This window comes from Rousettus aegyptiacus, unplaced genomic scaffold (assembly GCF_014176215.1).
Source record: "Rousettus aegyptiacus isolate mRouAeg1 unplaced genomic scaffold, mRouAeg1.p scaffold_m13_p_1, whole genome shotgun sequence".
NCBI classification, from domain to species: Eukaryota; Metazoa; Chordata; class Mammalia; order Chiroptera; family Pteropodidae; genus Rousettus; species Rousettus aegyptiacus.
The window spans coordinates 37914995-37940832 of NW_023416284.1; the positions used below are offsets into that span (position 1 = coordinate 37914995).

The window sequence follows — 25838 nt, forward strand, 5'->3', positions numbered from 1 at the left end:
TTGCTTTTTCAACTTCTTTGCTTAAAAGCTTACTGCTTATTCTTTCCTGACTCCTTTCAGAGTACTGCTTTCCGAAATGCTTAAAATAAATAAAAACACACGAGTCCAATAATAGATACCTCTGCTACAAGAGATATATCTAACTTCTGTTACAAGCAAAGGAACTTAAAAAAATATTAAATCCAGCAAAAGGAAAATTGAGTTTCCTAGCAATATCTGACATAAAATTCAGCCTGTATGTTCCTGTTCCACAAATCTGTCCACCCTGAGAGCTTCATTTTCCATCATGTCTCCTCAGGGTCTCGAACCCTCTAGGCCCTGACAAACTCAGCTCATAGGTCATCTCTTTGCAGGAGCCTCACCACCCAAGTGAAAGTCCTCTCCTCAGTTAATCTCTATCATGTCGCCCTTATTTTTAATGGGCATCATAGTATTTATTACTATGAAATTAATTTTTTTCATTTATTTGTGTCCTTTTTTTATTATCTTGCCTGTCTGGCTTATCACTGTATCCCCAATGCCAAGAATCTGCCACATAGTAGCTGATCGATAAACGTCTGTTGAACATATAAAACTCCTATTCGTCCACTAAGGCTCAGCCTCAAAGTACGACCCCGCCCCCACCCCCAAGCCTCAAACCAAGCTGGGATCAGTGTCCCTTTTCTGGGCTCCCACCTCACTCCCCTTACATTATCACAGCCCTTATGATACTGTACCATCAATACATATTTTTCTTAATTTTTTCTCCAGCTAGATATTGGCCCCAAGAAGGTAGGCGTGATGGGGCCTATTAACTATTATATCCTCAGTGTCCAGACTGGTATCTGGTGATGAGTAAGTGTTAGAAAAACATTTGTTGAAGATAGGTTAATGAATGCATGGGCAGAAAATTAATAAAGGAAGTAAAGAATATAGGGACGATGATTTTTTTTTTTCAGTTGTGGAAATTAAAAATTTTAAACACTGCCCTCAAAGACCTATGGCTTAATATATTCAGACAGGCTAAGTTAACCATGAAATCTCAATAGCTTGCTATAACAAATGTTCACTTTGATTTAAATTCTATGCTCTGCCTGGGTTGGTAGGGCCTCTGATGTAGTCACGCTAGGTCCAGGTTGGCGAGTGCTTCTACGCCACAACCTGTGGCCTTATGATTGTCAAGGCAAGAGAAGAAGGAGCTAGTGGGTTGCATCTAGTGCTTATGACCTTGACCTAGGACTGATGTATGTCACTTCTGCTCATAGCCAGATCCTACCTGTAGGAGCTGGAAATGTGGAGGAGCTAAGGTCTTATAAGAGGCAGGTTGAAAGGCCTCTCCTAAATGTGGGAATCAGAGAACTCCTAAAGGACATGCCAAGCACTAAAGCTTCAGTGTGCTCCAGGTTTGGGGAAATGTCACCCAAACTACTTTAAATATTAGTTCATCATTATCTAATTTTTATTCCTTTATCAAAGGCATGATTAAGTACCAACTGGAGCTTTATTTTTATTCAATGATCTGTAGAGCATGACTTTGTGGAGCTCATATAACTCAAACCTAAAGTAGAAAAAAAATTCCATTTTGCTTATTCTTTACAATTTTATTAAAAGCAAATATAGCTTCTCTTGGGCTCTTTGAAATAATAGCTCACATTTATTTATTACCTATGTGGTCTGAGTGTGGTTGGTCTGCTATTTATGTAATACCTAATCCTTACAACAACAATGCAAGATAATGTGATATGTAATTCCAATACTAAAGATGAGGAAAGTAGGCTCACAGGGATTAAGATTCTTAACCAAGTTCCCACAAATCATAAGGATTCAACTGGAATGTGAACTCAGGTAGATCTGAAAACAGCTCAGAGAACCTATTATCAGCTAACTGGAGTCCAGTGTCTCTGGAGGACAGATGGGGTGAACTGCCGAGACTGATCCTTTCTACTGTCCCTTTTGACCTCTCACGTCCTATGAAAGTATTTTATTATCCATTGTGGGGAAAAAAAAAATCCAAATTGTACCATATAAAAGTCTCTGATTTATCATGCATAAATTATGGCTTGTTCTTTGTTTAAAGATATGAGAAGAAAGATAGAGGATTACAATTTAATGATTGATGTTCTTCTAGATTATGAGCAATCATAAGGCCTATTTGAAAAGCTGAAATAACAATTGACAAAAATTGGGCAATTCTTAGGCCTACATACTTAATATATCTAGTCTCGTCTGGCCTGGGGGTTTTTGAGAAAGAAAAAAAGGACATTCTAACTCTATCTTATAGATAGTTCACATGGGAAAATTACCTTTGGGGTGAAAATTCTTTTTCAAGGATAGTCAGATAAACCTCAGTATTTTCTCACTTCTGCCTATTTCTTAAATGCATGAACTGGGACAATTATTTTACTCCTCCTAGCCTAATTATCCTCATCTGAAAAAGAGGGTTGAGAGAGTCAAGGCAGCATAATAATTATGACTGTCGACTCTGGGGCCAGACTGCAATTTTTAAAATGAACTCATTGGTTCATCCATTTATTCAATCGACAAATATTCATTGAGGACCAAATAAGAGGTAGAAACTGTGGGTGGATACAAAAATGAGCAAAAACAAACACAGTCCTCGTGCTCGTGGAATTTATAAGACATAATATTCAATATCTCCAAGCCTCAGTTTCATCACCTGTAAATAGAAGATAATAGAGTTGCTGTAGGGATTAAAAGAAATGATACATATGTCGCTTGGCACAATATCTAAGAAAAAGTAAGTGCTCAATAAATGTCAGCTGTTATTATTAGTAATAGTAGTTGTAGAGATAATAATAATTAGCTCAGTTCCTAGAACACCATGGGTACTTAATAAACACTAAATATTGTTGAATGATAAATGGATAAAATGTTAATGTAGTAGGTTGTATAATACAGATGTAGCTTCTCAAGAAATCCATCTATCAACATATATTTATTTCATCCTTACTACTTCTGGGGCCCTGGAATAGAAATAATTTGTGGGTACTCTAAACATATGTAAGATCTACCCATATCCTCAAGTAGCTGGCTGGCAGTCTAAGGTAGAAACAGGGGTAGAAAAAGCCAATACAACATAAACTCTGACACAAGTTCATTATAGATACACAAATTGGCACTTTTATAATTTTCAAAAGCTACCACAGACAATGAGTTAGAAGGAAAAGGAATTTCCTGAAGGGTGTAGTGAGTTCTGAAGACATCATGGATAGATGGATGGGATGGGCTTTGAAGACAGTTCTGTATTTGAATTGCTGGTAAAGGGAAGTAAGATACAAATCTAAGCAAAGAAATATTAGCAAAATATAAAGACCCGCAGGATCCTGTCTTGACTGAGGATGTGAGAATTGGGTGTGTTGGCTGGAGTGCACGGGTTGCCCAGGAAGACAATGAGTTGATAGCATAGGAAAGACTTTGGAAGCCTGAGTAAGTAGTCATAAGCGATAAAAGATCAGTGTTTAAGAGGAAGATTTATAGGTTGAAATCCTAGCTCCACCGTCATCAGCTATAGAATCTTGGGCATATTACTTTACCTCTCTAAACTTCAGTTTCTTCATTTGTGAAGTGAAGATAAAAACAGAATCTACCTCATCGAGTTATCGTGAACATGAAATGAATAAATTAATTAATATATGTAACTGCTTTGAATGGTGCCTGGCACGTAGTAAATGCTATATGGTTGTGTTATTGTCATTATTTTTCAGATGTTTGCATATACCCTAAGAGATTGTGCTATCCAACAGAATCAGGCACCTAGCTATATTTTTTGTCCTTTTGTTCCATTTGCTTAGCATGTGCTTACTCTAGGTGCTTGGGAATACAAAAATAATACATCATACTCTCCATCCTCAGGTTGCTCAGACATGTATGATACTAGATGTGGTATGAGCTATAAATCAGGTGCTGTATTGCATTGAATCTAAGATGCTAGAGACTGTAAGCCAAATCCTTATTGCTGAGATGTTAAAGTGCAAGGGAAAAAAGTATCTTAAAATCACTGAAACATAATATATTCAAGAGATAAAGTGGCACAGGAGAAAGAGTACCCAATTCTGCCTAAGAGGCAGGGGTGCTTCAAAGAAGATTTAGTTAGGCTAAGATTTGCAGGATGAATAGGAGCTTGCCAAGCTGGTGTGAGAGGTAAGGGTGAGTAAGTGAGTGAGTGAGTGTGTATGTGTGTGTGTGTGTATGTGTGTGTGTGTGTGTGTGTGCATGCACGTGCACACACGTGCATATGGAGGGGGAACAGGGGAAGGTTACTGAAGTTCTGAGACCCGGGAACAATATGAGTAGGCATGGGTCATCAGGGGGAGAGGGTGTTTGGGAAATAAGATCCATGGGGAGGAAGAATGTCAGGACACGAGGTTAGAGAGAAAAGCAGAAGGTAAATTATAGTTAATAATATCAAATATTGTGAAGCCCTCATCATATGCCAGACACTGTTAAATACTTAAATCCTTCCAACCTCTCCATGAGGGAGATACTTCAGTAGCACCATTTGCAGAGGTCAGCAATGTAAACACTGCTGGTCAGCAGAGGAGTCAGGATTGGAACCCAGGCAGTCTGACTCCACAACCCTCCACATGCCTATTCACCATGCCAGACTCTCATTCATACCCTGCCATGGCACAGGGTTTGACTTCTACTGGGGGACTTGTAAACTGTAGCCAAGTCAAAGCGAAATACAAGGACCTGGAACCAGCAGTCAATCCTTTTTGCATCTCTTTTGTTCACTGACTTTCTAGCAACAACTGTCCTCCTTTAGTGATGTAATTACTCTGGTGTTTGAAAACCAGTAACAAATTAAGGGAGCTACATAATCAACTGTTACATTAATTAGTCGCCCTTTGTTGAAAGGCAAACATCCTGTTAAATGTGTGAGTTAATAATGACTTCTGCATCAATTCTCAGTTTTGCACATTCGGGAAGGCTCAACTTCAGTCCCTGATGTGCAAACCCTCTTTGTCTCTCCCGATAGCTATCTGAACCAAGTCCAATCATCTCCGGGCAGCCTCAAGTTCCAACAAAGGGGAGGCCTGGAATCTGGCAGAGCCATTGAAATACAAATAACGCTATATAGATTCAGATAAGCAATGCATGCTGTGGATTATAGCTATGCTGTTTATTTACCCATCCATCAATTCATCCTTCCACATCTAGTCTATACCAGTCACTATACATGGGGCTAGGGGTACAGAGATGAAAATAATAGCTGACATTCAACGAGCATTTTCTATGTGCCAGGTGTCTTTCTATGGTTCTACTTACTTAATACCCATAACAATTCTGAGACAGGCAACTGAGGCATAGAAAAGTTAACTACCTATGCAAAGGCACCAAGATGGTATGTAGATGAAGCTGATATGTGAATCCAGGCTGTCTGACTGCAGAGTCAGTGCTTTTATCACTATGCCATTTTGCCTACTATTTCAGAGCTAAATAAACAAAGGTCACTGCTTTCAATGAGCTCCCCACCTAGTGAGGGAACAGACATGTAAGCAATTAAATACCAATGCAGTATGATATGTTCAGTGACAAAAGCATATTTTTAAAAAACTGTGGCCAGAGGATCTGCCCTCTCAAACAATTGTCATACACATTAGTAATCTAACAGCAGAACCTAAGACAGTATTTCAGTGACAAAATTCAAATGATGTTAAGATGGCTTGAGATAAGCGTCAACTCTTGAGAAGGGCTACAGCTACAATCCTGTAGTGATGTTTTAAGGATATTATACTCAAAGAGGCTATGATGCCGCCTTCATTACATTAATGCAGTATAATGATTCCATTCTGTAAATAGTGTTTGGAATTGACTGACGTGATACCAAATTTGTACTTGCATGCATAATGCTAGTATTTCATTATTAAACCAAGCTCACAGATTGAGCGCCAGGATTTAAAACAAACAAAAATCTATAATTACAGCATATAATTTTTTTCTCATTGCCAGTGCCTGTTCAACTATTTTCATCAAGAAGGCTTTTTATTCTCTCTTTTCAGAGCTTTTCTTGCTTCCAGTGGAGGCCAATGACACAAAGTATAGGATATCTTGAAGTTGCAAAGTTCACAGGATTTTCTCTTATTTTAAATGGGAAAAAAATGTGTGCTTTTTAAAAAAACTCCTGAATAGCTCATTTATTCATGGAAATGGATTTCTAACTGCACATTCCCATGTGTTAAGAGGCCAGAATATGCGGGGGCCTCCTGAAAATTGTCAGCTCAGTAGCATTCTGTCTGGTGCCCAAGGAAGCTTCTGTGAAGAGGCAGAAAATGATCAGACCCTAGACACGAGTAAGGCAGTTCTCGCTTCACAATGATGGGACCCAAATAGGAGAGGTGAAGGTCACTGCAATTATGACTGGGTCTCAGACACCCACAACCCAGGCTTTCCCAGAGAAATTGGACAAAATAGGCTATTTTTAGTTGTTCTTCAGGCTCTGCCTAATAGTGACTCCCTGGGTGCTCACAGCTGGGTGCTAACATCATCTAGTAAATGATATGAGATGCTTAAAAGGAAAGAAGGGTCAGCTGGAGGGGGGATGGTAAAAAGCGAAGATTCAGGGAGCCATAGGAAGGAAGGTCTCACTGTGGTGAGGGGGCAGGCAGAAGACTGTATGAATTATCTCAATCTCAGTGCCCTGAGGTCTCTTCAGGACCAACAGTGGTGGAGGCAGCAGAGGCCAACTCCAGGCCCCAGGATCATACAGGGCGGGTGTGGATCTCACTAATTAGCTGTTTATCCCACCCCAGGCAAACCACTTAACCTCTCTGAGCATCCCTTTTCTCATTTTAATTATAGGATTAATCATATCTTGTGGATGTGAGGATTAAATGAGATCACCCTTTGTGCAAAGTACCTTGAATAGAGCCCTGGAGTGGAGTAGCTCTGAGAACTGAGAGTGAGGGGAGGACAGTCTAATCAACAGGAACAGAGGGAGCAAAGGTCCCAAGGGGGCTTTGGGTGGGGAGGCAGAGGATGCCTGGGGAGTGAATATGAAGGACAGGCATGCTGGGGAAGAGAGTGGGGACAGGGAAGTGAACAGGTGCTGGGCACCCCAGCTACTTCCAGGCCCATCAAATGCTGTGATCTTTAGCATAATAAGCCACCAAAGACTTTAAGCAGATGAGAGACAAGCTCTATATATACTTTGAAGAGGTTGCTGTGGCTTGATTTTGCAGAGTGGATTGAAATTGATCGGGACAACAGAAAGAGAAGGCAGGAGGACCCTAAAGCAGTCCAGGTGAGGTGGTGGGAGCTGGGATTACAGTCAAGGCAGGTGAGATGAGACAAGCTGGGTGCGTTTGAGAGATAGGTAAGTGGCAAATCCAACAAGATGTTATAGTTCGATATGAAGATCCTGTCTGGCTTGTGCAACTGGATAAACAGTGGTGCCAGAGGTAGGGGCGCTGGTAGGTACGTCTCTCTACCTCAGGATACCATGCGCTATGGGGATTGAGGAGCAGATAACATCCCGAACACACGTTTCATGGTCTGCAGACTAGTCTTGGTCTGTAGGTTGTTACTGATTTATGACAAAAGTATGAAAATAGTAGTTTAGGAACGACTATGGCAAAGTTGCTGCAACATCCAAGTGTGTGCCAGTGGACTTGCCTCATGAGAAGGGCAGAGGTGAGTTGGTTATGCCGAAGCTCACGTGGAAAGTCGCATGAGGAACAAAGCACACATGTAGAATCGTGGCTTGGTCCTCAATGGATCAAAAAGGAAAATAAGTAGTCCTTCATCAGATGGTTTAAAGAGGAACACCACTTTAATCTAAACCTGACAAGGAAAATTTTTCCAGTTAACTTTTGCTGATTTTAACACTAAAGCGGGTTGACATTAAGAGAAGATATGCTGGGAATTAGGGAAGGATTTAGTTTAAATTGATTTAAATAACAGCCTGCTATTTGAATCTATGCCCTATAGTTGAGAAAAGCTGTATATTTCAGGGGAACTGCATGTATCAGGCATAAGCTTTAGGGGGAAAGATTGAGTGAGGAGAATGGAGCTAATGTGCCCTTAGCACCTTGTATGCCTGTAGTATAGGGCTGGTAGGATGGCTGCATCAGCAAGCTCGACTTCATGGCATTTGGTGGAGATGCAGATTAGGAAATGGGAAGAGAAAAGGACTGACATTATGAGATCATGTACATTGTTAGAAGAGAAGTTGGAAGAGCCCTGGGGAAGTAGGCTGCTTGGGGTGATCATAACCAGAGTACAAATTCTGCCTAGAGGGGTGGGCTGGGAATTGGGAAGGCCAGGTCAGAGAGAAGACTGGTGGCCCACCCTCCGGTCCTCAGTCACTTCACTGCCTGCCCTCATAAAAGTGTGTTCTTGATACCTGAGCTCATCACTCAGGGCTGCCTCTAGGTCAAGTGCGTTGCAGTAAGCTTGGATATCTGTGTACACTTAGAGGTGATCACAGTCAGGGGGAAAGGGAAGGGAAACCTCAAAGGGGGGTGAGATTCCCATCTAACTCATCAATTTGGGATCTTTGTAGGCAAATCTGGATATTTTACAAGTTCTTTCCCTTCCAACCAGTAGACAACAAACACCCTAATTGATCCAAAATACCTCTATGGCGAGAACATGCTGGGAATGGGGGTGGTGTGGTGTGGATTAATTGGACCCTGGAGCGAATGAGAAAAAAAGATGCATTTTTCAAACAGCACACCTCAAAGAACCTGGAAAAGAACAAAGCCCTTTCAAGTGCTTCTCTTGGTGTGTATTTTTTTTCTATCCCCCTGTTGTTTGCTGCTCCAGGGAGAGGTGGGAACAGCCGCCACCCCCCTCTGGAGGTGCCTGTCACATTGTGTTATTACAATTCTATATTTCAATTAAAGCAATGTAGCCAATTTAAAAGTTCTACCGTGCACCACTCACGAGGCAGAGATCTAAGGATTTGACTCACATTTTAATATCCCACTTTTTCCCCTTCTTCTCATTTTCATGTAAATCAGGTTGAACACTGTCTTTTTTCTTCTTCCTCTAATCTAACCCTCAAAATACAACGCCAATTAAACAGTCTGTGCAAAGACAGCCTCCAAAACCCAGCATGATTTCACTGCACCACTTTGATTTTCCTTAAACTTTCTTTCCTTTTTCTGTTCTGTTTTCATATTCTAATTTTAGAAGCAATGTGCTTTCCTTCTAGGGCATATATGGGATTTGGAGCCAAGCAGGCTTGGGCCCTTTTCCTAATATTCCTGTTTGATGAGTTTAGGAGGAGAGAGCATGGGCATAAAGCTGGGAGTCCAGAATCTGAATCCAGGCTTAGATGCTTCCTTTTAGGGGTGACCTGAGGCAGATCTGTAACCTCTGTGAGCCTCAGTATACTGATCTTTAAATGCAAAGACTAAAACCTGCCTTGCCGGTTTGTCATATCTTTGAGGCCCCTAGTAGGTGCTCAGTTCCTATTAGTTTCTTTTCCCTTTTATTGGGCAACAATAATCACACTGTGTTAACCTTTCCTAAAACAAACATGAGATCTTAAATGACATAGAGCTTCTGGTACTTTATTTGATGTTTCGAAATCTCTCTTCCTGTTCATTTATTTCCCCCCAGTATTATCCTTTTGTACTGAAGGTTTGTGGGTGGGGAGGTGGTGGATTTTTAGTTCCTTTAATCTCAACAAGATACAAGCTCATTAAGTCCATCTCTGCACAGGGGGTGGGAGGAGCTACTGTTCTGTTTGCCCAATTTAAATGCTTCATCACAAATTTTAGGTCATTCCTCACATTCTTCAGGGTGCATAGCTCTTTTATAAACAACAACAAAACCCATCTTTGATGTATATGGGTCTGGAGCAGCCCCCAAGTGATCCAGTTGGTGGGGTGGAGCTTCCTCTCTGTTCCTTGTCTAGGCAGGGCCATGAAGGATTAGAGATGATAAAAATTTGAATTTTCCCTTATACAGTATGAGGGCTTCAAAGATATAAAAGTGCTTGAGACATACAGAGTGGCTTCCTTTTGATCGAATGGTAGAAAATGGGAGGTACGTTGAAAGGCATAAAGTTGATAGAGAAATAAAGGAGTAGTATTCACTCACCCTTCATTACCTGAGCACCTCTGTATGTTAAACTTGCTAAGAAACCAAGATGAATAAGGTCCTGTCCTTACCCTCACAATTCACGGATTGATAGAGGGACAAAACCAGGCAAGCATGAGTATCGTAAAAAATAAAAACAGACACAAAGTAGGAGACAGAACAGAGGGAGAATGACCTGTTCTGTTGAGGTCTCAGGGAAGCAGGGTTCTGTTTACACAGAGGTGGTCAGGTATCATGAGACTGCAGAGGATGTCTGGTATCATCTTGTCTGATATGCCTAATTTATAGATAAAGTGATTTAATGAGGCAAATTACAAAAAAAATAAGAGAAAGAGCTCTGCAATGAGAAAATTCAAAGTATACTGTAGTCACTTTGCTTTTTCCTTGTCATTTAGTCATTGTCATAATTTTATGAACATACTTATTTTATAAACACTAGATAGTATTTTGAGGAATTACTATGTGCTGGACATTGTGTTTGTGACTCCATACGTACTGTCTCATAAATTTAACTCTTCTTGAAGTGACCTCTAAGGGAGGCGTAATCATTTTTTCCCATATTCCTGATGAGGGCACGAAAAAGGATCTGGCACATAGTAGGTGTTGCTCAGTATTTGTTGAATGGTAACATAAATTCCAGCCCATTAAATGATTTCTAAACACAGTCCGCTCTGCTTCTGAAATCAATAACTCTGGGTGTCATTTAAATGCTCACGAACCTTCAAATCATAGATGGATCAATGCATATTCCTCCCTGGGAGACAGGCATTTACTGCTTCTGTCATCAGATGGGCCAGGGGCTGGGGGCCTGGGGCGGCGGTGGGGGGGGGGGGGTGCACAGGGCCTGAGATTATGAAAGTTACTCTGTAACACAGGAAGCATAACTCTAAATTCTATGCTTAGGCCAACCTCAAGATTACTTTGCACATGAACACTTTTATATTACTGAGCTATAAGTAGGGTGGCCACATGTGTCCATTCATTTATCACGTGTTTGTAGAGCATCTGTTCTGTCCGAGGGTCTGAGCTCTCCTAGAAATAGAAAGATAAACAAGACCAGTCTCTGCCACCATTTCCAAATAAAAAAACCAGGCCATATGTTCAAGAAAAGCAGTGTTCTAATGGAACAAAATATTCTAAATTCAGGCTCATCTTGGAGAATCAGAGCTCTATTATCCTCAGAGCGGTCTCTAACCTATCTCTGTATACACTGCTGTTCTGAGAGAAACCAGACACTGTTTCCAGGTCTACCACCAGTGAGTTTTATAACTTTGGGCTGAATTCTTTAACCTCCTCTGTTGGCCTCCATTACCTTTTGCTTAAATTAAGGAGTTGAATTAATTCAGCAATAACTAAGGTTCCTTGCAGTTCAGAAATTTTATAATGTTGCAATGTTTACATCTATAGAGAAAGGAAGATTACATTTATTCACTCAAAATAGTTATTGAGCACTACTTATGTTCCAGGGACTGGGCTAGACTGTACAGAAAAAAATATTTATGATACACAGTCCCTGCTCTCAAACCCAAAGGAGAGTGAGACATACGATAATAATAATTACAACAATTATTTACATCTATTGAGTGCTTACTATGAACTAAGTGCTTCATGGGCGTTATTTCATTTTTGCCTCTGAATAATTCTATTCTATAGGCACTATAATTAAGCTCACTTATAGATAATGAAACTGTGGTCTAGGGAGATTAAGCAATTGCCTCAAATCACACATTAGAAATCTGGGACTCTGACCTAGAGTCTGCTTTAATTCTAGTGTCACAGCCTTGATTACTGTGCTATATTCCAGTCTGGATGAATGGACAGCAGTATATACAACAGAGAAGAATATGCTTAGAATAAAAAAAAAAGAGTGCAGATAAAAGGCCTGGGAAAATGGGGCTGGAACCAGGGAAGGTGTCTGAGAGAGAAGCTGTCTGACCCAGGCCTGAAGGATGGGGGCACTTTGGATGAGAGAGATGGGGAGAAATGGCATTGTCAACAAGAGGAACGGAAGGCTAACCAATCTGAACTCGGAGCCCCTCTGGAACTGATGATACAGTCCTTGTCAACCATTAGTGCTGGACACACTCTCCAGCAAGGAAAAGATCACCGGTTTTTCCTACGTCAGTTTTGACCTGTGAACAAAAATAGCTGCTCTCACTTGTCTACTTGCAACACTCTTCCCTCCCACATTTTCATTCATGCTTTCTTCTATGTTGTTCAAGTATTGGCTTAAGTGTCTCTGCATCAGAGATGCCGTCTCTGACCTCTCCTATCTAATTTTTGCAAACCCTGCCAGTTATTCTTTATCACAATGCCCTGAATTTAAAAAAAGAATAGTACTTATTGCTATCTGAAATTACTTACTTACATAGTTATTGTCTGACTCTTCCAGTAAAATAGAGGGTAATAAGTGTCATGGCCTCATCTGTCTTATTCACTCAGTGCTAAATCCCTGGTGCTTATTATAAGTGATCAATAAATTGTTGTTGAATACATAAATGACTGAATAATCTCTGCCCTGAATTTAGGATGCATGTGTGGTGATGTTGGGTTAGGTGATCAGGAATCAAAAAATTTAAATTCTGCTCCAGCCTCTGAAATGCTCTACTTGTATAACCTCGCCCTCTGAAACATCAGTTTCCATGTTTGCGAAGTAAAAATAACAATGGTTGCGTTTAGGGACAAATTAAGTTTCCAACACTTAAAAGTCTGTAATGTCATTATGACAGTCTTGCTGTCATACTTTCTTTTATTCTAGGGTCTAACTGAAAAGTCCAATGACCTGTTTAATTTCAGCATTTCTTTTTGCCTACTTAGAAGTTTGCTTCTAGTCTAGAGGACTAAGAGCACAGAACAGCCTCAGGGACCTATGTTTGTACAGAGGAACAAGGACTTCTGAGTAAGGGCTGTGGTCACTCCCGCTGTGAATCTCCACACCTGAGTCACTGCACATCAACAAGACTGTTTATGAGGACTCAGCCATGCTCTACAAACGTCTTTTGTTGCAGTCCAGCAGGTGAATCATCACCAAGATGAGGTGGTCTGATTCCTGGCCGAGCAGGCTCTTATGCCATCTTCTCCCTGAGAAATCCTGTTGTATTTTCAAAGAGCAAGTATGAATGAAACTACCAAGCAAAGGCAGAAGGCAAGCTGCAAAGGTTTTTTTTTCAGTGAGGAGGCTAATGTGTGTGTGTGTGTGTGTGTGTGTGTGTGTGTGTGTGTTTAATTTCTTGTAAGTTCCTACTACATAAGAGTTTTTTTGCACATGAGCTCTCACACCAGCAATATACCAAATGTTTTATAACAATACACAGCACCCAAAGAAGCTCAATAGAATTAGCATAAGAAAATTTACAGACAGCATCAATGACTTCATATTGTTGCTCATTAATTCATTCCTTCAGACAACTGTCACAAACACTAACTCAGCACTAACAATGGACCAGGTACTATGCTAGATAATAGGGCCATAAGGATGATGAGATATGGTTCCCAAGCCCAAGAAAATCACATTCTAGAAAGGATGGCAAAAACATATTTGGTAAATCATAATACAATTGTAAATGAATGCCTGAGACAGAAACATGAATAACTGTGTTACAGGTAGAATGACAGGAGTGTCAAACACAGGAGTGTCAAACACAGGCATGTGGATTGTAGTAGTGCGGGAGCAAAGAAGAAGCAAATGGGCACGGCCTCACTACCTGTCAGGCACTGAGGCTAGATGACAGTTATTTAGCCAGAGCTATGGGCTCTGGGGATGGTCTGTTTTATAACCTTGCTCTGTGACTTACTATCTGGCTGTGTTAGGCAAGTCACTTAGTGATTTCTTGTCTCAGTTTTCACATCTGTCAAGTAAGTGTAAATAAAAATTGGCTATTATGTTATTGATAGGCTACTTTATTAATCCTCTAAAAATCCTATAAGGTAGGTATTATTATCTCTATTTTAAATATGAGATCATTGAAGCTCAAAGAGTTTATGTAACTTGGCCAAAATCACGTGGTTATTGGCTGGCATTTATTGTGGGTCTACCATGTGCGGGAATTGTGCTAACTTATTTATGTGAATCATTGCATTTAATCCATACAACCGCCTTATGATGTGGCTACTTTTATTAAGTTCATTTTTCAGATGAGGAAATTAAGGTACAAAGAAGTTAAGTAGCTTTACTTGTTAGATGAAGAGTCTAGATTCTAGAGTAGGGGTCGGCAAATGTTTTCTATGAAAAGCTAGGCTGTAAACGTCTGGCCACACTGTCTCTGCTGCAACTAACTCAACTCTACCATTGTGTGAAAGCACACAGACAATATGCCAACCCATAAGCATGACTGCGTTGAAGAGAACTTTTATTATGGACAATGGAATTTAACTTTCATATATTTTTGATATGCTGTGAAGTGTTATTCTTCTGATCTTTTTCAACCATTAAAAAATGTAAATGCTATTTTTAGCTTGTGGCTGGACAAAAATAGGCGGTGGGCTGGACTTAGCCTACAGGCCATGGTAGTTTGCTGACTCTGGCTCTGGATCCCATCCAGACTGATTTCAGAGCCTGTTCTCTTCGCTAGTAGGTATATGTAGCCCAGGCTCAAATCCAAACCCCTCTCTTCCCAAAGCACATGCTCTTTCTCATAAATGCTCCTACTCCTGAGTATGTGAGGAGGGTGGTAAAGAATTCAGAGTGGAATTCAACTTGAGGCTGCGACACTTTCCTGCTGTTTTTGGTGATACCTTAGATTCACTGTAAGAAGTAGTTTCTATGGAAACTGACCTGGTCTCCCTGCCTTGGTGATCCTTGTTTAAATTCCCCTCTCTGCCCAAAATATGAATGTAGAGATGGGGACCACTCACTATGTTCTCATCTATCCTCTCAGCCATCTTGCATTTGGCATTTCAGATATACCAACTTTACACATACAATTTATTTGTTAACAGATCACCACAGATATTTAGAAAGTGGAATAAACACTGTTTATGAAAGTTATCTTTTTTATTAAGCACAGTTCTTAATGAATGGAAATGGAATGCAGACAGTACTGTTTTTCCTCCTCTGCTATACCTTCAAGTTCAGTTACTGTAATTTACTACATTAACTAAAAAGGAGACTGGCCAAGAAACCTCCTTGGAAATGTATCAGAATCAACCAGAAAAGCTTTTGCTCTCTCTCCTAAATAGAAATCCCATTCATATATACATACATATGAGTGCGTGTATGCATACGTGTGTGTATGTGTGTGTGTATATACATATATATTTGATATATATATATGTGTGTGCATATGTAAATATATATATATATATATATATATATATATATATATATATATATATATATAGCTCAAACCAGGATTGTAAGTCTATAATCAGTTTTCAAATTACAGAAGATGTTGTCCATTGTTGCAAAATGGGGCTCTGACAAGAAATCAATCAGGTGTATTTGCTTCATCGATTAGCACTTCAGTAGCGGAGGGAGAAGGTGAGCCTTTACCCAGGGCCAGTTCTCCAGGGACTAGATAAGCTCCTGTACTCAGAAGCGGCCACTCCACTCAGACATTTTGCTTTGTTTATTCTCCCAAAGCAAGCAGAAGATTCACTGAGGTCCTCCAGATTTGAGAAGAGGCTGGGAACCCTTGGCAGTAAGACTAAAATCAGACTGAGGTGAGTCAAAGCAGCTAGACCCAGTGGACGTGATGGGGCTTCTGAGTCCAGACCATCTGGGTTTCATTTCAGACTCTGCCATTTACCGACCACCATGTTGTTTAATTTTTTAACTTCCAATTTCTTTTCCTCTATAGAGTAGTGATAATAAAAGTATCTACATGCTGGGGTTATTAGGAGAATTAAACATGATAAATGCATGGAGAGTGGTCGGCACATTGCCTAGCAAAGGAAGGTGTGCAAAATGGATGTGAACATGACCGTCAGCATGTTCTAGGGCCAGCACCAGCCCTGTCTCATTCCGCAGCTTGCCTTCATTTCACTGGCTCATGGGAGATGCTAAACAGGAACTAACACAGGAGATGACTACATCTACTGCAGTACACAGGTATCGAGGATCAGGGCAGAACAGTGTGGTTCAAAGAGTAGGTTTCAGAGCAGACAGATCAGATGCAGAGTCCAGTCCCAGCTTAGCCATGCACAGGTTAACACCTCAGGCTTCTCATGGATTAAATCATACCTAAGTTTAAAAATGTTTGGGGGATTATAAAGTACTTAGCATGGGGTTTGCACAGAGTAGGTACTCAGTCAGAGGTGGGCCTTTTCATCACAGGGCAGAGTGAAACAGACTCCAAAACAGCCTGTTTGACAGAACTTTTTATGATGAAGGATATGTTCTATATCTGTACTGACCAATATAGTAGTGTATAGAAAATATTTTTACTGTGTTTTTTCTTCTATCCTCATATTATTAGCATGTTCTAACACTTCTGACATCCAGTGTGTGGGTTTTTCCCCCTACACCAGCCAGGTGTCCTACACTTTAAATCTCATAGGTTAAAAGCTCAGTCCCATAAGGCTGCCCACTGACTTCTGATGCCAATCTCAAGTCCAGGTTGCTACCTGTGCTTCTGACAGACTGGCTATAAATCAGAGGTTCCCACAAGCATCTCCTCAGGTTTGGTTAATTTGCTAGAGCAGCTCACAGAACTCAGATAAACAGTTCACTTACTAGATTACTAGTTTATTATAAAAGGATGTAACTCAGGAATAGCCAAGTGGGAGAGACGAAAGGTCAAGTTGGGGGTGCAGAGCTCCCATACCCTCTGTGAGCAAGCTACTCTCCCGAATCTCCACACGTCCACCAACTCGAAGCTCTCTGAACCCTGTCCTTTTGGCATTTTTATGGAGGTTTCCTCACACAGGCATGATAGTTGATTAACTCAATCTCCAGCTGCTCTCCCAGTCTCAGGAAGCGGGTACTGAGAGTTCCAAGCTTGTAATCATGGCCTGATCTTTCTGGTGACCAATCCCTATTCTGGAGCTATCTAGGAGCCCACCTAGAGTCTCTCCATTAGCGCGAAAGACACCCCGTCACCCAGAAAATTCCAAAGATTAAGGAGCTCTCTGTCAGAAACCAGGGACAGAGACATATATATATATATATATCCATTTTTTCATAGGTAGCCACTTCCACATGTGACTTTGGAGCACTTGAAATGTACCTGGTGTGACTGAAGAACTGAGTTCTTGAATTTTATTAAATTTTAACTAACTTAAATTCAAAATCTAAATAGGCACATGTGGCTAGAGGCTACTATATTGGACAGCGCAACTCTTAAAAGAAGACCTGAGGCTTCTGGGTCTTCAGAAAGCAAAGGGAGGCCTCCAGTGGGCTGATAAGGAAAGGCCACATGGGCTAGGAGCCTTCCCTGAGCTGGTGTCTTAAAAGGTGAACAGAATCTGACTGGCGGAAGACCTGGCCTTGCTTTTAGTGATGAAAGAATGGTCCGTTTCTCAAGGGGACAGGGTTCTTGTAAGATAGGGATTTGAAGCTAGGTTAGATTGGAGCCTCTCTTCAAAGAGCCTGATTAGCAAGCTCATAAGGGAACCTCATCCGGCCATGGGGAATGTTGTTCAGTAGGAAAAGGTGACATGGAAACAACAGTTTCTGCCTCCACAGCTCAGCTGTTATGAGGGAATTCTAGCCCATCTCCCTTCACTCGTCATGACCTCATATACCATGAACCTGTCAAGGACGTGTTGCTACTGTTTTCATGGCTCAGCAGACTGTGCTTGGACCTCATTTAGGGACATGGTTCTCATCTTGGAGTGCTGGGCACTTGTACACAGATTAGCTCAGAAGGCAGGCTGGACCCTCACAGGGCCCTTCAGTCATATTGTATGCACGAATGGTATACTTCTTTAGAGCTGTTCCAATGACTGCCCTCATTTTACAAGAGCCCAAAGAGAAGCCAGCAGAGGGAAAGGGGGCAACTCAGTGTCTCACCCACTCATACAAGGACAAAGGGAGCCTAAGGATGAAAATGGTTCTTGGGGCCAATATACTCTCTCAAACACCGAACTGATGGTTACAAGATTATAACCCAGTGGAAAAAAAAAAGTGAAAAAAGATTATAGCTCAGCAGCTTTAATATTGGATTTAATACCAGACTTACCTTGAACCTGCTAAGATATCTGCCATCTTTGAAATATACAGCAGGGCGAAGTAATTGGGTGGCTTTTTACAGCTCTCTGTAACTACTTCGAAGTAACAGGAGCACCATGGAGAGAATTCTTTTTATATCCTGGCATATACTTTTCGGTACAAAGCAAATCTAGCATTTATTCTGAATAGAGATCTTAGTTTCTTCATCCCAGGACTGGGTATTGTCCAGCAGACAGCAAAATGAGAGGCAAAGACAGTCACAGCTCTCCTAATTCGTACCCACATGGAAAAAACCCAATTCCTAGCTTTGACTTCTGTTTCCTTTCTATTCTCTCTCCAACTGTGGTATGAGAAGAGTCATTTGGCTGAGAAAGCTCAAAATCTTCTTGCAGCAAAAAGTAAGGCTTTCTCCATGGGAAAATTTACTACATTTACAAAGGTGTCCTTTGAACTTGTAAGGACAAAAATGGTCACTCCTATAATAAATAGTGATTAATATCTGCAGAGTACTTTAGAGTTCAATTTTTAAACATTTCCATTTAGATCATAATGGAGCCTGACAACCACTCTCTGAAACAGGTATTGAGTATTAAGATTATTTTGCCCACTTTACAAATGAGGAAAATGAAGCTCAGAGATGTTAAGTACCCAAGATCACACAGCTGGTCAGTTGTAGAGACTAATCACGAACTTTTAACTCTGCTTCTTAAATACCACTCTCTTTCCATTTTTTGCAGCAATTAACATTTTACAGGGCATTTTGCAGTTTTCAAGGCATTTCTGACATGCATAGTATAATTCAATCTGGAGTACAGTATGTATTATTATTTACAAATGAAGAAATTGTGTTCCAGAACATTCATATAACCTGCCAAGATAATACAGCTCGTAAGCGGAACTAGAATTGCATTTGTATTTTCCCTCCGATTCTTTATTGGTTTCAAGCACTGTTCTGTTTCTAAGCTGTTTTATTTGTGCCTTCACACTGAAAGTCTTTCTAAAATGTTGAAGTCCACTTCCCTTCCAGTCCTAGTTATAAAAGTCCTGCAAAGATGATGTGATTTTCAAGGCAATGTGGGGACAGGGGGACAATGGGCCAGTCCTGACATGGCCTTGGTGCGTCACTGTGTGACCCATAGCCCTGCTGGCTTGGTGGACCTGCTATCAGAATTGAGGATATGGCTTGACACAACTGAAGAAACTGGACCCCAGTGACTTTCAAGGAAACACAGCGTAGTCAGAAGTAGAATTACATTTATCTTTTACTGCAAAGGACATAGGTAAAGGAATATAGGGGTGGCTCGTATCCTGGATCTGACTCTTTCTTTAGAACTTTTCTCCAGTTCACAAAACCCATCAAACCACAAAACAGCAGGAGGAAAAAAAATACAGGTATGGCCAAGGTCAACAAAGGTTAGTTGTCATTCAATCAAACTCTCAAGTAAGAGTGCAAAGCTGTTCTAACAAAGTACAACACATTTTCATGGGGGGATAAAGTATAGATCATACTGCAAAAAAGACTGGCAGTCTGAAGGGGCCACATTAATTCACATTCGGACAACACACAACATGGACTCAGGTACTAGCAGATCCCAGCTGCAGGTGAAAGATTCTACTAAGGAAGGTTGCTCCAATCCCCACCCCCACTCCCTCAGTCTTGGAAAAAATGCAAGACTAACAGGGATGTAGGGAAGACAACGCTCCCACCTTCCGGGCTCAAGAGTCAGAACAAGGGCCATTGTGTGATATTAACATGGAGACCGTGCAGCAGAAAGGCAGCAAGAATAGAATGAATCTAGACTTTGGAATTAAAAAGACCCAAGTTCAAATCTTCTATCAGTCATCTTGGGCAAGGTTCTTAATCTCTCTGTAACTGGTTTCATTATCTTTAAAGTAGTAATGATATGTCAGCTCATGCTTCTGAGTAGTTACTGTGTGTCAGGCACTGTCCTAGGCACTTCACATATATGACCTAATTTAATCCTCTCAACAACCCCGTGAGGACTGTTATCATTATTCGCATCTCCGAATGATTAATCTAGGTTACAAACAAGTAAAATAACATGCTCTGCATAATATAGCTGTTAATACTTCCCACATAGAATTGTTTTGAGGATAAAAAGCTAGTATATTTAGGTAGCTGGCACTTAGTAGAAGGACAAGAGTGACAGCGTCAGTTACAATTGTTATTAATATTATAATGGCCAGCTACAATTCACCTACACAAATAAAATACTGAGACACTCATTTCTTTGGATATTTCAAAAAGGCTAGATGGCTGCCAGTGGACCATTTGTCTTGACTGGATCTACATCTTTTCCAGCCACTTGATTCTCTTAAACTATTTACACACAAGGGCGGCCTTCTCCCAGACTTCCTCCAGTGCCAACACATGCTTAATCTAAACTATGCAAGATTTATGGCATTCTTTTATTTGAGTTGATTCCAATGTGTCAGCAGATATGAATTGCTACATAAAATAATTACACTTGAAAGTGAAATGCAGGCCTAAGGATTCTGGTTGGCTTTTTTTTTTTTTTCCTTGAATGCCAGCAATTTCTGAAAGACTGGATTTATTTAGTGCCTTTCTCCCCTCCTCTTGAGCATTTAGAGACCTTAGCATCTAGGAATGCCTTTCTAGCTACTTTTATTACAGACTGCTTTATCAATTACCCTGACAGTTATTCATACCACACATGAATGTACTTTATAGTTGTCACATGTGCTCCATACACAAGGTAATAAAACGTATAATGCATCATTCTTATCGGTAAATCCTAATGCGTGGTACATGCCAGGGACTCTTGAATGGCAGAGCCTCTAAGAAATGTGACAGAACTGAAGTAGCTTGAATTTATATATAAACAAATTAATGGAGACTTTAATGCAGCACGAGAAGGGGATTCTCACAAGGAAGATTAGCAATTAAGGTAGGAGAGGCCTATTAAATCATCGCGCCCATTCCCAACCACGTGGGCTGTTTCCTATAGCAAAACCCCCTTCTAGGTTAAATTACCTAAGAGACTGGGATTCCCTTACAGCCCCTGGGAAAGAACTGATCGCCCAATCAATCTCCCCATTGCAATTCTTTTGGTTACATGGCAAGAGGCTAGGAAAAATCGAAGGCTAATGAAAAGTGACTGTATCCCAGGGAAAGTCTTATAGCAGCCTTGTCTTCTCCCTTTCTTTTCCCACCCTCTTTTCAGCTTCTAAGATCACTTTTAATTTAAAACACGGCATTTCAGGTGATTTATCTGCATCTACCTTCTCTGGTTCTATCTAACTGTGTAGAAACTGAAGGCAAATAAAGGCTGGCGCAATGAAGGATGTTTCTGGATGGGGATTGACAGCATCTGGACTTCTATCCCAAATAGGACATCTACTACCTGTGTGATTTTGCTAAGGTCACCACTCCTCTCTGAGTCTGAGTTCCCTTATCTATAAAATTAGAATATATTATTGGTCCGATACAGTAAAAACAGACAACTTCTATATTCATTTATTCAACTTTTTTTTTAAGTGAGTACCTCTCCTTTGCAAGTTGTTTGCTTAGCACTGAGAGTGCTTAGGTAAAAACCCATGGTCCCTGCTTTCATGAGAGTATCAGGTCTTGTTCTACTGTCGTGATATACCTAATTATAACACACTTTGTGATAAAATATATACAACATAAAAACTACTATTTTAACCATTTTTGAGTGTACTGTTCAGTGGTATTTAAAAGCTTTACACTGTTATGCAACCATCACCACTAACCATCTCTATAACTTTTTCACCTTCCCCAATTGAAGCTCTGTACCTATTAAACACATGCTCCCCATTCTTCCCGCCCTCCACACACTATCTGTGGTAACTATCCTGCCACTCTCTGGCTCTGTAAATTTGACTACTCTAAGAATCTCAGATGAGAGAAATGATACAATATTTGTCCTTTTATGTCTAGCTTATTTTACTTTGCCTAATGTCTTCAAGGTTCATTAATGTTATTGCATGTATCAAAACTTCCTTCCTTTTTAGGGCTGAATAATAATCCCTTGTATGTATATGCCACATTTTTTTACCCATTCACCCACTGATCAATACTTGGGTTGCCGCCATGTTTTGTACAACACATTTTAATAAGTATTAGAACAGAAGTGGCTGGTGTATGAAATAATAGACAAGAGATAACCAACCTGGGTTGGTGGGTTAAGGAAGAAATCTTGAGGAAAAGGTGCCTGAGTAGAGAAGCCTGTAGGATAAACTAGAATCAGCTACATAAAGGAGTGAAGAGAGAGCAGGCAGGGCAAGGGTATGAGAAGAAAGTTCTAAATAGAAAAGTGAAATAGAAAAAACAAAAACACTTCACGAACAAAGGCCAAGGAAAACTGGCCTATTTTGAACTGACAGTGGTTCCCTTTGGTTGTGGGGGTCGGCTGGAGGTGCTTCCCTGTTCTGTAATTCTATGTTCTGTACAGTATCTCTGTATTGCATCTCCATTTCACCAACATTCCCTGTATGAATCAATTAAATATCATCTGCTCGTTTAATTAGAATGATTCTGTTTGCTTTCCTTTCCAGGTTATTAATACAGAAGTACGGATGTATGAACTTGAAGTGAGACGACCATGCCATGATCTTATTTATCACACTGTCACATAATTGGTTGTTTATTCAGCTGCTAGATCATGAGTCCTGTGGAGGAAGGGGTTTCTCTGATTATTCTTCATACCCCAGTGCCTGGTACACAGTCAGTGCTCAGCAAATGTCTCACAGAATTTTAGTTTTACAGATGAGAGTTTCAGGAAAAGAAAAACAAGTGACTTATACAAGGGACTAATGGGAGCTCTAGTTTTTAAGGATGAAATCTTATACTCTACGGAATAGTTAGCTTGACCTTTCCCAAAGATATTCATATAGTTTCATAAAAAGAAATAAAAGCCAACGTGGATTTGTGCATAAAGTTCTCTGAAGCTAGAGGAATGGCCTTGAGAGGTATAAGGTATGTACTGTTCTCTAGAATGTCTTATCTGAGTAGCAGGAATACAGGCGCTGTGGGCGGAAAACCAAACCGATGAGCACCACGGGGGTACTGCAGCTACACGGAGGAGGCCACAGCAAAATCTCATTATTTCAGATCCCACTAATTCTGAATTTGGACAGAACTTAGGCTGCATTCCTTTGCTCAATAAACCTGCTCTCTATAAATTATATAAAGTTATTAGAATGAAGAACATGAAAGGAGTTTATTATTCATAAACATTTGCTGAATGCTAATTTTACTCTTCTTTTATACAAAAAATAACATACTTTACCAAGGAGCACTCATTTGTAGAAAACTTAAGCATTCATTCTATCCCCCTAAATTATTGCAACAGACTTCTGAAGAAGCCAAAGTTATCCTCACGTCCATCTTATAATTGAGAAAATTTAGGGTCAAAGTGGTGAAATGACCTGCCCAAGATGGCAGAGCTTTATGCGTAGGAATAAATGTATAAATAAACTGCATGCTGCTTGAAGTAAAACATAAGAAGTCTTAAATTGTAATAATAAAGATTGTCAAGTTTTCTCCTCTTGGTGACATTTATGCACAAGTAGGGAATAGATCATGTTGCCCTAAACACAGGTCAGAGAGAGAGTATGACTGTGGGAAAAACGGTGGTTGAGACAGGTAACACCTTTAGAACTAATAGATCAAACTCTATGAGGAATCCAATTTCAGCCAATTCTCAAGGCCCTTTGGCATCATTCAATCTGTAGGCAAAACCGAAGAACGACTAGTCTCATCAGCATAAAAGAGTCTGTAATTATATTTCTGCCCTATAATGACTATTATGAGCAGAAAATGAAATTAAGACAGAGGCATTAAAACTAAAGTTTAATATCAAAAAATTAAAATGTTCATTTTTTAAAAGAAATGGTAATGCTCCATGCTGACAATTATATAGTGAAACAGTATTTTTATATCTGTCAGTAAAATTTTCTAGAACATAATGTGACCAAATATCTATATCTATATCATCTATATCATCTATATCTATATCTATATTTATATCTATATATATCAAAAACCTTAAAATATTCATATGTGTTGACTCACTAATTCTGGAATTTCAGTGAAGGAAATAATCAGAGATGAGTATAAAAATAGGTTCAAAGATGCAGATACTAACAATATGGTGCTTATTTATTTATTTATTTATTTGTTGCCTATAGCACCTGGTATTCCTAGGTGGCCTCCCATTCATTCATTCATTCATTCATTTTACGTCTACAGCACCTGGTCTTCCTAGATGGTCTCCCACTCAAATACTAACCAGACCCAACCCTGTTTAACTTCTGAGATCAAACAGGATCGGGTTTGTTCAGGGGGGCATGGCCATAAACAACAACATGGTGTTTATTATGCTTCGCTCATATGCTAGTATGCTTTATAGTGATTGAAATGATGTAATAAAAAACATTTAATAAAAGATGTGAGCAAGTTAAAAAGGGTGTTACGAAGCAGCATGTACAGTACAATTTCAATTTTGAAAAAAATTATGGTAGTGTAAAGAAGACTGGTAGTTTATACTCCAAAATACTGACTGGATTCACATCTAAGTGGCAACATTGCAAGTAATTTGTATTTCTTCTTTATGACTTTTCTATTTTGTAATTTTTCTCTAATAAATATAAGCTACTTTTATAAATAGAAAGGCATCAAATGTACATATGGATTAGGGTCTGTCAATCATCACTGTGTGACTTCAGGCTGGTAATTAACCTCTGAGCTCCAGGTCTATCACCAGTAAAACTGTATGTGTAATACATATCTTGTAAGATTAATGTGAAATCACTTGTAAGAAAAAAAGTAAAAGCATTTTCAAAGCTACAAAGTGATTCTCAAATATAAGAGATCTTTTTTATCATTGTATCAAATGAAGAAATTTTTGTTAAGTGCTAGGGTAGTTGTGCCATAGGCTACTGACAAGCAGGAAAAAACATAAGCACAAGCTTTGACAGTGAAGAAATAAACATGAAAGAATACGCACATCTACACACATGGGTAATTACATCATACTGCAGAGTCAGGACATGATGCATCTCTGTATCTGAGTCTAGACACTCTCCTCGGACCCATTTAAACAGAAGATGAAGTACCTTCTCCTCGAAAGTGAGGTTATGACTGTCTTGAGTTTAGACAATTGACAGTACGATCTTTACTCTCAAAATTTTAAATATGTAATTTTGAAATAGTCTGCACATCTCTTAGACATCATGAAAAATTCAGACCCCAGTCTCTGGAGGTGCAGGCATTTCATATTTAAATACCAAGGCCATGCTTCCTGGGTAATTTCTCGTATATGTGAAATCTCCTGATTTTCTAAGTAGTTTAAGAAGTCAAATCCATTCTGGCAGGCAAATCCCTGAGCTGTGTGACTGAGGCAGCTGGAGGAAGAGTGAGTGCTGGGGTGATCCCAATAGCAATATCTGGCTGAAGCCATAGCAGAGGGGCTGCCTACAGCTGAGACGGCTGCACGCTGCACCTGATGTTGGGGTCGTCACACAGCTGAGGGGACTCCTGCCCCTGTATGGCAGGGTGCGGGGATCTCCACTTGGACACGGCACAGAATTGGTAGAGTAAGGCATGAGTTTCTGTTCTCCAGGAACTTATATTACTATAGTGCTCGATATGTAGTAGATGCCGAATAAATGT

General features: G+C 40.0%; 1 protein-coding gene and 1 pseudogene across 3 annotated transcripts in view; both read right to left on the reverse strand.

The window, feature by feature from the left end:
• The window catches only part of DAB1 (DAB adaptor protein 1), a 1029186-nt gene that overhangs the window by 81012 nt on the left and 922336 nt on the right, over positions 1–25838 (reverse strand). The window lies entirely within an intron of this gene.
• On the reverse strand, positions 24408–24526 carry LOC118606774 (annotated as a pseudogene).